Source organism: Urocampus carinirostris, chromosome 1 (genome assembly GCF_059441175.1).
Source record: "Urocampus carinirostris isolate Australia breed hairy pipefish chromosome 1, RoL_Ucar_1.0, whole genome shotgun sequence".
Lineage (NCBI taxonomy): Eukaryota > Metazoa > Chordata > Actinopteri > Syngnathiformes > Syngnathidae > Urocampus > Urocampus carinirostris.
The window spans coordinates 60,277,845-60,294,734 of record NC_142349.1 but is presented as its reverse complement, the minus strand read 5'-3'; the positions used below and the strand labels follow the sequence as shown (position 1 = coordinate 60,294,734).

At 38.4% G+C, this 16,890-nt stretch overlaps 1 protein-coding gene across 2 annotated transcripts in view; it reads left to right on the top strand.

Moving 5' to 3' along the window:
* Window positions 1-16,890, top strand: part of asic1c (acid-sensing (proton-gated) ion channel 1c) — a 163,646-nt gene that overhangs the window by 1,421 nt on the left and 145,335 nt on the right. The window lies entirely within an intron of this gene.

Sequence of the window (16,890 nt, the reverse complement as noted above, 5' to 3'; positions counted from 1 at the left end):
CACTTTAGCTGTGATGGGATCTTTTATTTCCCAGATGCGTTTCCCTTTCTATCGCTCGTGGTTCAGACAATTTCTGCACGCTCAAACGACTCCCTCCACAGTACCCTTTGTTCCCTTTTAAAAGTGCACTTGGTTTCTTTATGTGCTGTAGTCACTTCAGTTAATCTAGTTCAAATGAAAACTTTCCCCAGTTGTGTGCTTGAGCTAATAGGTGAACTTGGACTGGTGGATGATATTTGATTTTGGGTGTATTTAAACATGCACAGTTCTGTTCGCCGAGTTCATGTTGGCAAATTTGACATCTGATTTCATCACTTTAATTAAACTGCCAGCGCCAAACAGGTCTTTAAACTGCTAGTTGATGAGGTTGCTCTTTGTTCATTAAAATCAGAGCTGCTCTCGAACGTCTTGGTCAATACCCCAAGAACTGTCATTATATTTGGTGTGTCTTTAATCAGTTGAGCTGCAATGAAAAGGGGTTTTGAAGCTAGTAGTGCTTGTTGGATGTACTTACTTTGTAGTTTTTTTATTGATTTTCTTTTCTTACAAAAGTAACTTCAAAAACTACAAACCACAAATTCTCAAATTTGCCATTTTAGATAATTTGTGACTCATGTATATTTCAGTAATATTTAACCCTTGATGTTTTTAACTCATCTTATCATTCTATCGGTATTCATATATTGTTCTTGTAATTTTTTTCTGACTAAAAAAGTAATTACAAAATATAAAACAAGAAAATATATATTTAACATTAGCATTAATCATTATTTTTATTGTTCTCTTGACAGATATTTTGCTTTTCCATGTATTGATTTTATCATTTGACAGGATAACTCTTTTAAAAATCCGGTATTCATATTAACACGTAATTTTGGTCATTTTAAATATTAGATTCCAAAAGAAAAAATGAAGCAAGATATGAAGAATGTAATAAAATTGTGTGTATATATAATAGTTATATGGTAAAAAAAACACATAATTGGCAGAATAGAGAATGGTTGGTTAGCACATCTGTCTCAAAGTTCAGCGGCCCTGGGTTTAATTCTAGCCACCAGACGTCTTTTAGTGGGGTTTGTTTCTCTCGACACTCCAGTTATCTCCCACAAATCATGCATGGCAGGTTGATTTGAGAGTCAAAATCGTCCCTAGGAATGAGAGATTGATTGAGTGATTGATTGACTGGCAATCAGTCGAAGGCTTCCCCTGCCCATTGCCAAAAATCTGCTGGGATGGGCTATCCACCACGCTGGTATCCTTGTTAGGATAATTAAGGGTTTGTACAGGTGCTTGCAATTCTTGAAAATGCTAGAATTGTTATGTTGTGATGTCAAGGGCAGTAAAATGCTTACACTTTGGGTGAAGTGCTTGAAAATGCTTGTTGCCATTGCCATGTTTGCTGGCAGTCTGACTCAATAAACCACGCATTCAATTAAGAAAAAACAAATGAATCCCTTCTCCCTACTGGTTGCATCCAAAAGAACATTGTCATCAGACTAGTCGTGGGAATTGCAGCCTGGTCATCCTGGAAGGGGGATTATCTCATGTCCGTTCCATTCTCAAGGTTTCTTCATTTTCCTCATGTTGAGGTTTATGAGTTTTTCCTTGCTCTCATGTAGGCGTAAATATGGTTGGATGGATGGGGTGGTTTGAGGTTGATTAATTTAATAGATGCAAGAGTGTTTGCAAAGGATATATGTGAATAGCGAAGGATAATTAAGAATGACTGATATCGATGCATATGATACGGAGGGTATGGTAGTTTATGCTGTCAGGCTGATGAAGGATTGCATTCTATTTAACCAATTTAAACACATCCTCAGACACAAAGAAATATATATTAAAATAACTAGAACAAATCATTACATACAGTACTTTTCTTTTTGCCCTCCATATTGAACTCCATACACCTATAGAGCCCTTTCCGTGATTGTAAACAAGTGTGACCGAGCCAAGCATTGTTGAGGCATTATAGCAGAATTCATGTCATTTCATACGAGCCCATTGACACAAAATGATCGTAGATCATCGATAGGAACATCTTTAAATAGCACAAAGTATGTGCTAGCAGCTAGATAGCAACTTTATTTTAGTCATCAAAGTCAACAAAAAAAATTTGATCAGCGCTGGATTTCTTCCTTTGGAAGTACTGGAAAAATTTGAAAAGTTGGCCTTGAAAGTGCTAAAAAGTGCTTGAATTTGGCCATGAGAAATGTTTCAAACCCTGATTAAATGCGAAATAAATAATACATAATTATAATAAAACTCGATAAACAATACTTTAATTCACCATAACGACTTTCTTCCCAGTATGGAGCCACTAATCCCTGACTTTATCCAAGAAGCGAGTTAAACCCTCTGTTGGTCACTTTTAACTCCCAATTTCATGTCAAATGAACAACTTGAGAAATTTAGCTAAGCTTATTTTCCAACACTTGCAGTGTTACAAAATGTAAAAAGTGAAGCCAAGAATTACATCTGGTTGTTTTTTTCTTAAGTAATTGACTTAGCATGAATATACACTGTAGTGTTTGAACCTAGAGGTAGGTCAGTATCAGGGATTTTTTTCTTTAAAGCTCTGTTGAAGTGTGACCAACATGGCCGTTATCTAGTTTTAAATTTAAGCAATGTTCATGGGGCTCATCCATCACAGTGACATCTTGCAAAAGCGCATTTCTTTCGGTCTAGGATGGGATTCAAATTGCAGACGTGACAAGGGGTGAATACTGTCATGGTCTGCATTCTGCATTTATATAGTGCTTTTCAAGTCGATGAAGACCTCCCAAAGCGCTTTACATTGTGCTTCACACTTTCTCTTTTACACAAACTAACTAACCGATAGCGGCGTCAGCCATACAAGGCAACTACCTGCGCATCGGGTGCATTAGGGATTCAGTGTCTTGCCCAAGGACACTTCGACATAAAACACGAATCTCTTGATCCCAAGAAGAGTGCTTTACCTCCAGAGCTACTGCCACCCCTATCAAAATGTTTGTATGGTGCATATTTAGAATATGAGAACTTCACTAATGTTAACACATTTGACAACATTTTGTAGTGGATTACAGTATATAATTGTGCTCATGCGGTGCCTTCAGGAACGTCTTTACTTTACATTTCAAATGCATTTTTTTGTCTTTCAAAAAATCAATACATCTATTTCCTATTGCGTTATTCATCAGGGTCAAAGTTGAGACAGGCCCTCTTCACCTGACTCTCGGCAAGGGTATACACCCTCGCCTGGTTGCCAGTAAATAGCCGGGCATCATTATCATTCGTCGTAGAATGCCAATGCTGAGGAGTGTTACCACAGAAGAATTCCAATTATTCAAATGTTCCCACAGAGGCCTAACAAGAAAAAGATTTACAATGCAAAGGACCGGCGGGAGTGATGAGCTTTGACCTTGAATAAATGAAGGAAGAATTCCATTACGTCCGAACGATGTTGCTTCGATGCCAAGCCTTCGAACTGTTGAGCTTTATAAAGCGGTGAATGCTGGCAAACGCCTATAATGCCAGTAAATATTTTTGATCCTTGTAAATGTGCTTGTGCGTGAGTATTTGTTCGTGAATGCTTCACAAGAAAAATCCTAAAAAGCCTTTCACAAATTTTTGATCCCAAACACAAGGCTCCTTTTCAATTGCCTCCAAGGTACGATTACTTTCATAAGGGACGTGTTTACAAGATAAAAGTGCAGGCTTATTTTATACTCGAGCAAACAATGAGACCTTTCATCAATAGGAAATGGTAGGTTGTGTTTTTGAAGTAAGTTGGTGTGAGCAATAACAAAGTTCTATTGGCGATATCGTCTCGTCTATCTAATTTTCTGATTTAATGTTGGCTGCAACCATGTGGTCAGCGGGTGCACTTGACACAAATTGAAGGACCTTTGGAAAAAGTCCCCTTTGTGATCGTCCTGGATGATTGAGCCTGCACTCACAAACTGGAAGGTTGCAGATTGAATGCCCAAATCCATCTTGCTTTGGGCTATCCTTGAAGCTGTCAACTAATTATTGGTATGTTTTCTTTGCCTCTAAACTATTAATTGAATACAAATGGATGAGAACCTGTAATATTGGCTTTAAGAGCTTCAAGGTTGACAAATGAGAACTCTGTCTGTCTGTCTGTCTGTCTGTCTGTCTGTCTGTCTGTCTGTCTGTCTGTGTCTGTCTGTACCTAACAAAAAACACACACCCTGGTCCTATTCCTTTGAGAGGGTTGACTGACAGCAAGACAAACACATACAAAAACAAAGAAAATAAAAAAGTAGCAAAAAAAAAACACACACACAAATTTTTTTGGACCATGGCCAACCTAAATGCCCAAACAAGTTAAGCACCTCGGCACCCAAGTTGGTCATGCTTTCGTCCCTCCAGATGAAATGGGATACAAGAAAGCGGCCATGTCACCCTGGTAAGGGTGACACAACACACTCTTCTGTTCAACAGCAGGGCCCGACAGCTTTTACTGGGTTAACCCTGCCGCATCATACGGGTGCCCTGCCCATCCCTTAGAATGCATCTAGATAGATAGATACTTTATTCATCCCCGTAGGGAAATTCACACTTCCAGCAGTCTACCCTGTTATTTATTAACAGATGAACATGACCCTAGGGGTGCTTGTAGCAAAGTGGATGACGTCACGCCAGTCCAAAATTTCGACATCCCTGCGGCAGATGGAAAACTTTTCTTTGTGAAAATCCAGGGATACACCACCTCGTGTTAGCAAGTCCGCCTCCTCTCCGATTCTCCCCGGTTTTCGTGTCTCTGTTTAGCGGCGTTGAAGCCGGATTGCTCCGGGTAGCTCTGGGTGGCTACACGTTAGCGTCCGGAATGCTAAACGTGAGCCACGTTTCCGCAAAACACAGCAACTGCGCTCCCTGTGCGCTTCGATGTTTTCCACCAGCACTCGATGATCTTATTTGGTCGTGAGTTCGCATTTACCATAATTACGGATGGTACCGAAGACTTATAACGCAGCTAGCCGCTTCGCTAGCTCCGGCTTTTCTCCACCATAGGCCCCTTCATCACGCCGGCACGAGAAATCTTCAGGGCAAGGAGTTGGAATTCCTTGAATAAACGCATTTCTTGTGCGTTAAAACCCATGTCCATAGGATAGAAGTAATCCATAGTGTAGTTGTCAAAACGGGAAGAAAAAACACCGAAGATAGGAGCAGACAATAAAACAACAGGGCAGCTGCTGGAAAAGGCAGCCGCTCGTGGCAGCGCCGCTTTGACCTGATCTAAACATCCCTATCTTATAGCGTGGTTATAGGGTCACTAAATATGTATATTTATTCATATTTATATTATCATAACTGCAAAGCTGGAAAGCTTACTTTTCTCTGTTGGTCTGTCCGTTGTCGAATCTCCGTTGTCAAATAGCACATACGCTTATTTGTCTTTTTGGTTGTAATTGCATTGTCTCCCTCATTTTACGCCCTGTTCTACTGAGCAGCAAACGAATATTACATTTACAAACTTTTTTGTCACTTTCATTTTGTGACATATTGTAGCATTTAAATGTAAATTCATGATAGTATATAATTGTTAAAATGAACAAACATATCAATCATGATGTTTATTAAACAATTTGACTTATTTTAGTATTTTTGTTGGAAAAATGATGTACATATTTAAATATTACTGATGCTTGATGGCATTGGATTTGTAACGTTTGCCATTGTTACCTTAAACCACTTGTTACAAAACAAAGTCAAACCTTTTCAAGAAAAGTAAGTATGTGCTTCACTTACACTACTCTACAGTCTCCTTGTAGTTTTAATGTGATTTTTTTTAAGTATGGCTATGTTTTGGTGGGCAGTTCTAAATTAAAGGTCAGCCTTAAGGAATCCTATTTTTTCGGTTCTACACATTAGCTGCCATAAAATCTGCATAGAATTTTGTCAATTTTCCTTAATTATTAAGAGCATATCTTGGTGTATTTAATGAAGTCTCCTAATTCCACATAAAGTTTGTTTTTATAAATATAGTCCATTCCTAAGTAATTTGTTTAATCTAAGGTTTTAATTTTCTAAACCCCTAAGGTTGCATGTGGAATCTTCGGTTTTGTGATGGGGTGGGGATGCAGTGAGCAATCGCGTTGTTTTCTTTTATGGATGTCTTGCTCTTGCATTCTGTTCCCTGTCTGACACAAGCCTACGTAAAGTCAACCCAATCTACATTTTAGTCCATTCCCCTTTGAGTATGTTTGTGTAAGCTCTGGCTTTATTATCATATTTGGACTGGATTTCAAAGTTGTTTTTCATTTTATCGTGTACATGACAGCAGGTGCCAAGAGGCTCTGGCTGAAATGAAGTGGGCTGACCAAATACGACATACGGCACAGATTTTTACTTTACAGGATTATATAGTTTTATTCATTTTCCTCTCCGAGCGGTGTCACGAACCCTGGAAGACAGAGCGGCTCTCAGAAAACAAAAACAGTCGGGTACGGATAGCATATGAATAACCTATACTTTCCGCTTCCATTACAGTAATGCACTACTCTCCGGTCTAACTAAGTCCAAAATCAAGATCCTTCAGCTGGTACAAAATGCTGCAGCAAGGCTTTTAACTAAGTCAAGAAAGTTTGATCACATTACCCCAATTTTAGCTAACCTGCATTGGCTCCCTGTTAGCTTAAGATGTGTTATTTTAAGGTTCTGTTGGTATTATACAAAATCATGCATGGACTTGCTCCCTCATATCTTTCAGATTTAAATTTCCCCCTATGTTCCGGTCCGGAGCTTTCGCTCTGAAAACGCTGGTCTACTAGTGATCCCAAGAGCCAAGAAGAGATCTGCAGGTTCGAGAGCGTTCTCCACCCGGGCCCCGGTGCTGCGGAATGCTCTTCCCTCTGATCTGCAACCTTAGTGGAAATGTTTAAATCTAAGCTTAAAACACACTTCTACTCTATAGCATATGAATAATCTATATTTTATGTTGATAATATGTATATTTTTTGCCCTCATGTAGGTTTTACATGAGGGATGGTGTCATAATAGTCTGTAGTTTGCAATAGTCTTTGATCTGTGCAGCCCTTTGGGACCTTTTGTGATTATGGGCTATACAAAAAACATGACTTGACTTGACTCGACTATTGAAAATGTGTTGTAACAATGAGCTTGCAGAGTTTATGTTGACTTTGATAATACTTCTTTGATTATATGAAATAATAATAATAGTAATTATAATAATTCAATTTATTTGGTCCCCTTAGGAAAATTAATTGTCACTTACTTTACTGGGGATACAATCTGTGCTGTCGATGCAGAGCGTGCGCCAAATGACCTTTATACAGCACCTGGTATTCCCAGGAGGTCTTCCATCAGAATACTAACTAGGCTCGATCCTGCTTAGCTTCTGGAGATCTGGCATTCTCGGGGTGGTATGGCCATAAAATCTTGCAATAATTGTGTAAAGCCAAAGTCTCAAGGGTATACTTGGTTTAACACCACCTTTTAAAATTGCGCCATTAGCGACTGTCATTGACCTTGGACTTATTTCGTATGGAGTTTGGATTTTTATCACCTTTATTACATATTTTGCCATTGCTAATATTTACGGTTCAATGCAATCTCAGCGTGGAACTCATTCCGTGACGCCGGTTGAAAGAAATCCTATAAAATTGATTGTAAAGTCACATAATTACCTAGTCAATATCACAACTGCATTGCTTAGCAGTAGCGTGGTTGTGAACCAAACCTGAAGTACAATGTTTAAACCCTGATGAATATGTGAAAGTCCTTACACCAGATAGTGAACCTGAAGTTGTTCCTGATGCTCCCCCCTCACTGCGTGTATGCAAAGTTAATGGGAAGTACAGTGATAGGTAGAAAAGCGCTATACATATAAGATTGTACACAGATACCTAATAAACTATTATTTAATTCAACTTAAACAACTTTATTTTTATCATAAATGACTTGTGATAGAATGTGTTTGGTAAACAAACACAAAATGTCCCAGTTATGTTTACTGCAGGACATTGACCTTTGCGGAGCTTTGTTTTTGGTGAGGCACTGTCTGATTTACAGACAAATGAACCTACATCTTATTCATCATTTGATTGGTAGGGCAAGAAAGCAATATATAAACTATAGCATAGAAAAAAAGTTTTCTAGTCTTACCCTTACTTACAAATGAAGTCTATGCACTGCTCGTTTTGAATAAAAGCGTCAATAGAATGGTAATCCTCCAGTATAAAAAAAACCTCTTTGCAAGAAGAAAAATATTACTGGAACGCCTGACTTGCTTAGTTTTCTAGAACTATCACTAATTTTCGGGGTTGAGGTGCACGCCAAATCATAATCATTGGTTTAACTATCACCCTTTGCCATGAGGCAAGAGAATTGTGTGCCTCACTGCATCTGCAGACACTCAGTACTAATCAGTTACATGACAATTGTATCAATCATATTTATAATGGGGTGGCACAGTGCCAGAGTGGTTACCACGTCTGCGGCACAATTCTGAGGTCATGGGATCAAATCTTGCTACCAGCTGTGCGGACTTTGCATGTTCTCCCCGTGTTGGGTACTCTGGTTTCCTCCCACATTCAAAAAACATACATATCAGGTTAATTGGCCGGTCCAAAGAGCTTAATTTACTTTTTAAATTTTTTATAGCTGAGACGCCTACTGACCAACCTAGCCAATTGTTGGGAATTTTGCCGTTACTCACATGGACCTGCATCCGAGTTGAGCTTCAGCTGAATCTCGTGTAGCTGAAAAAGGACTGTGGTAAAAACACATAGAAGAATCAATGGGACAAATAAAATGTAATCAAGCTGAATAATAGCAAAGCTGCTATTATCTTTTCCTTCGTCTCATCTCCAAGTCGATAAGATGCATCGTCCCATTGCTTATAAGATCGAAATACTTTGAGAAAGAGCTTCCCATATAAATCAAACTGTAAAAACTCGATCATGGGTTTGTTTTTATAAAACTTTTTTCAAAAGCCTTGATGTAAAATGAGATTGTTTTTATGTCGTTTTGGGCGAGACGATCAACATTTTTTCGACAATCTATTCCAGGGGTCAACATGAACCCTTAAAACAATTACCGTAGGTAGCCCACGGGGCTGGTTCTGTAAATAGCTCTCTAGTTATGGGTCATTGTAATTTATAACTGGCATGATAAATCATTCATATAATCAGTGTTGTTAAAAATAAGACATATTCTTCCAAAACCATTTTTAAAATTAGCCTATAATCACTAAATGTGAACCACTCTGTGCCCTCATACAAGGCAGATTTTATGACTGAGCCCATTTCAAACCTATGTCCAGTAGTTAGATATTGGTAATAACAATCATTAACAACTTAGTAATAACGCAAGTTATTTTAGAAATGCATATCAAACTGGTTGCCCTTTGCACTAATCAAACAGAAATAAAGTAGCTCTCAGCCTCAAAAAGGTTGGTGACCTCTGGTTTACAATGAGTACAATTTCTCGATTTCCATCAGTTTCAGTTGTGATGCTAATCGGTCAGGTCTAAATAATTTCTTAAGCAATCATCTTTGCCATTATCATAGTAATTTATTTTGGTCTGGGGGGATAATTGTTATCGTGAATTCGCAGTTGCTGTTACCAAACACACATTTTCCCTTAAACATCCACTTTGATTTCATGTTTAAACTCTACTTTGGATTTTGGATATCAGGAATATTTCTATCCAATTATTTGCAATCCGTCAAAGAGTTGTAATATTTTAGATACATACATTTAAAATAAAATGTTTTGAATTGTTGGTTTGAAGACATTCAGAAAAAAATATGCACAAAGACTTGCCTTCAACCATTATTTGCTCGACTGCCTTTTCCATTAAAATAAAGCCACCCAATGAGAACGCATTAATGAAAATGTCTCTTGGTAAAAAGATTCAGATACATCCATTGAAAACAAGGGATTTTGACCATCAGGGCAGCAGTTAATATACATCCTCCGCATTAATAATTTGTGGTGCTTTGTACCAAATGCATCATTTTTCTTTTAAATGATCATATTAGATTCATTATGTGAAGTCTTACTGCAATCTGTTCTCCGGGGACTGGAGGGTATTAAGATCTTCCGTCATTCATCAAGTTTTGCATTCCATAAGAGCTTTTTTTTCTCTGCAATTTTGGTTCCACGCAATGCTGTGTACATTCCTCAAATTCCCAAGTTCTGAGATGGGAATCGCTAAGTGAAATTGCCTTATTTCAGAGGATATAACCAATGGTAATGCATAGCCAATGTATTCCAAAACCCCGGTACATCAGATAATAAAGTTTAAAAAACACACCATAGTAAATAGTATTTACGGGTGGGTTGGATCCCATAACCACTAGGGTCGTGGGGGCACAATTTCCTGTGGTGTGTCTTGGACAAGTACAGCCTAGTGACGCCCATCCAACACCAAGCCAACATGTACTACTTATGTATAATATATGTCTATATTATTAAAAAACATAAATGAATGTACATGTAAAAAATAAAATAAATGTTATTCAACTTTGTGTTGTGTCTTAAGCTGGGCAAGTGGTGTACCAAGTGTATATAAAAGGGGGGAGATATAAATATGATTACAGAAGCATTGTCCCTAAGTGCCAAAATGTAAGAATACATTTTTCTTGGTTTGTTTTTCGAAAGTATTCGTAAGTAAGGGTTAGGCACTGGTCATTATGAAGCCTCTGGGAATGATTTCAGTATGATAAATCACCATTAGATGGCAGGAATGGCTTTGTTTAGATCTTTGTCCACACATCAAGGAAGACCCCACTTCCGTTTTCCCGATAATGAGCGTGTGTGTAGGCGGCCCCAAGTAGAGAGTAGGCGCACTAAAGTGGTTTGGTGAGAGTCGCAAGGCATAGACAAATGACGAACAGAGCTTATTTCTTTCAAGAAAAGATGACAAAGTCCCATCGTCATTGTCTGGTCAGAGAAGGATGACTTTTTGTGCGCGCACGAGTGAACGCTGATCGCCATGGTGATCAAAGTTGTGTGAGCAGTTGACCACAAAATTTGGGCGCGGAAATATTATTGCATCCTTCATGCGTTCTTGCAACAAAATGTTGTTTTGCAATCAAGTGCCCTTGTGTTTATAGAGAGCATTGTTTAGATATTGGAGGTATCACAAATGCAAAAAAAAACAACAATGAAGCTTGATGTCTTATTTAGAGAAAATTCCGTAAAAATAAGCCAAAAAACATCTTTTTCCAATGAAGAAAATGAAAACATCACTAAAGCAGGGTCGCTATAGCACAGGGGTCGACTATATTCGCATTTTCCCACTCCATTTATTAGAACCAGCAAATGAGATCAAGTAGTTAATATAATAGTGATTTTTTTTTATTATTGTAAGGGATTTTTTTTTCTATTTTTACCCTAATAAACCAAATTGTCTTTCACAACAAAAACTGTTATCCCATGACTTGACTTTAACCGACTAACTGGTAACTTCCAGTTGGTCTAGTCATTATTGGCTGAGGCTTCGGATAGTTTGCCCATCACTGCCCACAGTGCCATCAATTTCAAGAACAGCAGTAACACCTCATTACAGATCATTTTAATTGTTGTGTATTCTATAAATGAATGGGGAAAATACCTGCTGAGGTAATGGCCTCCTAAAAATCTGGTTTCATACAATGTGATCATGATTATGTACCGAACCATGGCACGGAAGGCTTATTTTTATGACGATGGGGAACAGATTCACTAACTGCCTTGAATTAAGAGTATTTGCACGCCCTGTCTGCAGTGCATTGATTTGATGCAGAGTGCATAAAATTAAACACATTTTTCATTTTGTCTATTGTGCTTCACCTCCTTTACTTGTTCGGACATTTCTCACTTTTGTCCATAATGGACAAGCCAGTTTAAAGAAGCGTCTGTTCAAATATTGACTGTCTTTTTGGAACGTATTATCTCGAAAGCTCGCGGCAGTTTTTGAATTATTTTGCTATCCTCCTTATCTCAAAAGAGAAGGTAAAGTAACACTGTTCTCACCGCTTATCCTCAGCTATCTTTGGGCAGTGGGCAGGGGACACCCTGAACTGGTGTCTAGTACTAAAAAAAACACTTGGGTAAAAAACAGCAAAACAAATTGGTCATAGACCCATCTAACCTTCCTACAAAATGACCCATATTATTTTAGTAAGTTTAAAAAAAAAACACAATCAAAAGGGAGTTTTAAAACAAAATTACCTTATTTTGGGGGTTCTGTTTTAAAATAACCCAATTTGTTTAGGATAAGTCCACCCTTGAGCCAAATTGTGTTTTTTTTTTACTGTTTTTGTTATTGTTGTAGTTTTGTGAATATCAGTTTTGTTTTATGTAAAGTATTCCTAAAATAATGACATAATTTAATAATTCCAGTGAACTCTCGTTACGTTACAAAAAAAAATTATAGGCAAAATCAGTGAAGTAAAACCTTTTTTTTTTGCAATTGCACAATTAGAGAAGAAGCACGGGGACTTTTGAGCCAATCACAATGCAAACTGCAAATCAGGGAAGTAGGAGACTGTGAAAAGTGAACCGCACTATAGCAAGGGTTCACTGTAATTTCAAATCCTTTTCTTACAGATCCTTCATTTTAAATGAATTTTAAAATCAAGTGTGTCCATTTGAGAACCTCTGAGTTAGTAGAGGGACTGTTGTGCGCTGCCTCGCATCAAAATTCTTTTGCGAGCCCTAGCTCTCTTGTGACGTCGGTGCCCTTTTCACACTGTACTTAGTGGGACACAATGCGTCAAATCCATTGATTGTGTGTCTGGTGATTGGTGGGCAACATGGAGCATTACTGTGATGCAAAGATCGGCGTGGCTGAAGGACCTGCGGCATGGCGGCCAGGTGCCTTGAATTAATGGCAAACAAGCAACCCCAATTGGAGAGGAGCTAGCCGAGTGATTAAGTCAGGGGTTTTAAACTCAATTGAGTTGGGGGCCGCTGAAGCTAGGGTCCGGGTGAGGTTGGGCCTTGTGAGGGTTTCCACAAAAACGGCGCTGATGAAAACATTTCGCTGTTCTTGAATGGACAGTGTTTTAAATTTGTCCACTAGATGTCAATGTAATGTGTAGTTCAACCCAAAAAAAGTCCAAGGAAGACTCCAAACTATGGGGACTGAGGGTTAGCAAAAAGCCCCTTTTTCTTCTCATTTTTACCTATTCTTTCATAAAGAAAACAAAAACAAGGGAAATATTTTTTTTCAAAGGGATGAAATTGGGAAGAAAAACATAAGAAAAGGAGGAAAAAAGAGCAAATGGGAATAAAAAAGTAAGTAGGGGAAAGGAAAACAAGGAAGAAAAATAGAGAAAAAGAAGAAAGAAAAGAAAGGAATTAAAGATGAATAGGTGAAAAAACTGGAAATAATAAAATATATATATTTTTTCTTTTTATGTTTTTAATTTTTCTTTTCCTTTTCTTGGGTTTTAGTTTTTGTCTTACTTCTTTATTTTTATTCTTTATTTTTCTTTTGGGTTATTTTTTCTTTTCCTTTTCTTCTTCTTTCCTTTTTTTTGTCTTCTTAATTTATCTTCTTTTCAAAAGTAATAAGGTACCTTAATGGTCACTTTGAGTGTCCGTATTTTGTTTTCTTCCGTTGTGCTTTTAGCACTCGTTTTCGGTGGCACGCCAGAATAGAGCGATATATAGTGGGCAAATAATACACACTGTCCCTTTAACTTTCATATGAAAGCTGGGCCTCAAGCTTTCATCCTGGAGGCCGCAATTGCCCCCTGGATTAAGTGTTATTTTGGACTGAAATACAATTAACTGCATAATTAAACTGCTCAAGGTCCTGTTAAGCCATTCGTTTTTTTGCTCATCTGGCCCTTTCATTTGCAAGAAGACAAGGTGCATCTTATTTAAGTGCAATTTAAATAGCACAGAATCTCAGTTTTTACTTTCTTGTAGACTGGTATAGCAACACTTTCAGAGACTGTATGTTACTGCATGACTCAATAAATGAGTGCAATACGAAAAGTGTTTGATGAGTAAAAGCAGGCCAAAAAAACAATCAGAAATGGTTTGTTCTGTTGGAACAATCCAAAATTGATGACTCCTTGCAGTATTAGGCACCTTACTGAAAGACTGTAATCATAGTTACTTCATTTAAAAAGTAATTCTGTTTCCCAGATTACTGACACCCAAAAATGATCGCGCTACTCTTGTGAGTAACCATCCAGTTACAATTTCCCGTGTATACTCGCATAGAAGCCGACCCCTTGAGAACTGCTATTAAATAACCTTACAAGAGAAGTAGGATAAAACAGTGTACACCAATGTGTAGAAGTGGTGAACCCTTCATTTTTCTTGGCTCTGCAATCTTGAGAGTTTGTAAACGAACACGTAGCCAAGATACTGCATATCCGTTTTCTCTCTGGGCTTCAAACCACTTGAAGATATCTTTTTCCATTTCTTTCTCAAGATTTTGGCAGACTGAAGCTTTTGTATGCAAAATTGATCAATACAAACGCTGCCCGTCTTACCAACGAGAGTAACAAGAGCAAGTTGCTTCAGTGCTATATTTTGTATGTTTAAGGTTTATATAAGCATGTTCAAGGCTTGTATAAGTAACCTGTATTGTTTTGTACATAAAAATAAACATTTCATACAATAATATGCTCTATTAAGATAAATAAAGTTGAGTTTAACTTACTTTTGGATGATGCGCTTCAAGAGGTCCTCCTCCGTGGCTGAAAAAAAGCGTTCCGACCATTTTCTCAACAGCATCAAACTTTCTTATTCCACTTTCATATCAAGTCAAGTCACATTTATTTATATAGCCCTTAATCACAAAAATGTTTCAATGGACTGCACAGGATTACAATTACAAAATTGCACAATTACCTGATCTTAAACCAGCATGCGGGCAAGGAACAACTCAAAAACCTCAGTGTAAGGAAAAAAGAGAAACCAAATGAAACGGCTCGCCTCTTCTCTACATTTTACACCAACCATATTGAATAGATGCATGAGATATTAAACAATAACAATGTTAAAGTTCTTACCGGTGGAGATACAGTAAAGGATGGGGAAGCGGATTTCTTCTTTAAGGTATATGATGAGTGACCTCTCACAGCGCCACCACACGCCGGTAGCGACGGAAAGAAGCACTACAGTAATATCCTGTACTCAGAAAAAGGTGCATACAATACAACATCTAACTGAAAGCAATGTCCGGATATTTTTCGACATCCCGAAAAAAATGTTCTCGTATCTACCATTTTTTGTAAGTCGAATGGTTGTAAGCAGGGGAGCGTTTCATATTCTACTTCTAATAAGTTTTGTAGTAATGTAACCTGTTGAAAGATCAGTTGAGTAACAACATTTTACAGTATACGTTACAGTACTCTTCATAGAGAAAAGTAAATGCGTTGTAGGATCACATTTCCTTTTAACGCATTAGACCCAACACTTGCTCCTTGTGCTTGCTAAGGCTGACTCATTTTGTTGCTTCCTGTCTGGAGGATTGCCCATAGTAGTTCAGAATTTTTTTTATCATATATCAACAGGGCAGCACAGCGGCGCAGTGGTTAGCGCGTGTGCGGCACAGTTCAAAGGTCTTGGGAACCTCCTGTGTGGGTTCAAATCCAGCTACCGGACCTACTGTGCGGAGTTTGTATGTTCTCCCCGTGCTTGCGTGGGTTTCCTCCGGGCACTCCGGTTTCCTCCCACATTCCAAAGACATGCATTTCAGGTGGCTTGTCCGGTCCAAATTGTCCCTAGGTGTGAATGGGCGAGCGAGTTGTCTGTCCCTGTGTGCCCTACGAGTAATTGGAACGATGTGGGAAAACATGTGCACAGCACTGTGCCTTTCTGACTCAATGTGAGAACATTAAATTAAGCAACAATCGGTTGAAGATAAAAAATTACGGATCACACTTTTATTAGAGAACAATACTTCCTATTATGCTGACACGAGTATAACAGTTGTTGTTGTCTTTTTTGTGGGCAGACATTGATTTGTTGATTGCTTAGGTCTTTCTCAATTTATGTATTACCCATGATATGTATGACCAGTTCGGGGTGTCCCCTGCCCACTGCCCGATGATTGCTGGGATGGACTCCAGCACCCCCGCGACCCTACTGAGGATAAGCGGTGCAGCTAATGAGATGAGAGTTGAGATGAGATAATATCAACATCACTGCCACAGACATATGGGATGATTCGAGACCGACCACGATTAAATCTTTTATCAGACCCAACTTCGTGTATCTTTATGCAGCATTACATTTTAGCCTTTCTTGTCTTTTTTTGTTTTAAAGAGAGACGAACGACTTGGCATCGTGCTCACCTGGGACTTGTTATTGTTCTGCTACTGGAGGATATAAACTAATGATTTCACTTGGGATTTACACACGTAACAAATGTGACGGCTTTATCATTGCACCTGTTTGCTGGCCTCTTGCAACATGGGAGCACTCGTGTGCTAGTGGTTTTCCGGGTGTTGTGAGCTTCAAATACAACAGTACAGTGAACCCGCATTTCTTGCTGGGGTTATGTTCTAAAAAGAACCTGTGATAGGAGGAAATACGTGAAGTAGAAAGCTTTTGGGGGGAATTTATGATAAAGACGCACCCCTACTTACAAACATTTGAGTTACGTACAAGAGTACATACCAACAATTTTTTCGGGATGTCAATAAATATCCGGACATCGCTGTAAATTCGATTTTGTTTTGTGCACCTTTTTGCGAGTACAGGACATGTCACCCCGAAGAAGAAATCCTGCTTTTACTTCCTAGTTCGTGTGTAAACATACTACGAGTACTCTATCTCTAGCACACTAACATCTTGTACACGTTTGTACTGTTTAATATCTTGTGCATCCATTCATTATGGTTGGTGTAAAGAAGAGGCGAGACGTTTCTTTTGAAATGAAAGTGGAATAAGAAAGCTTGATGC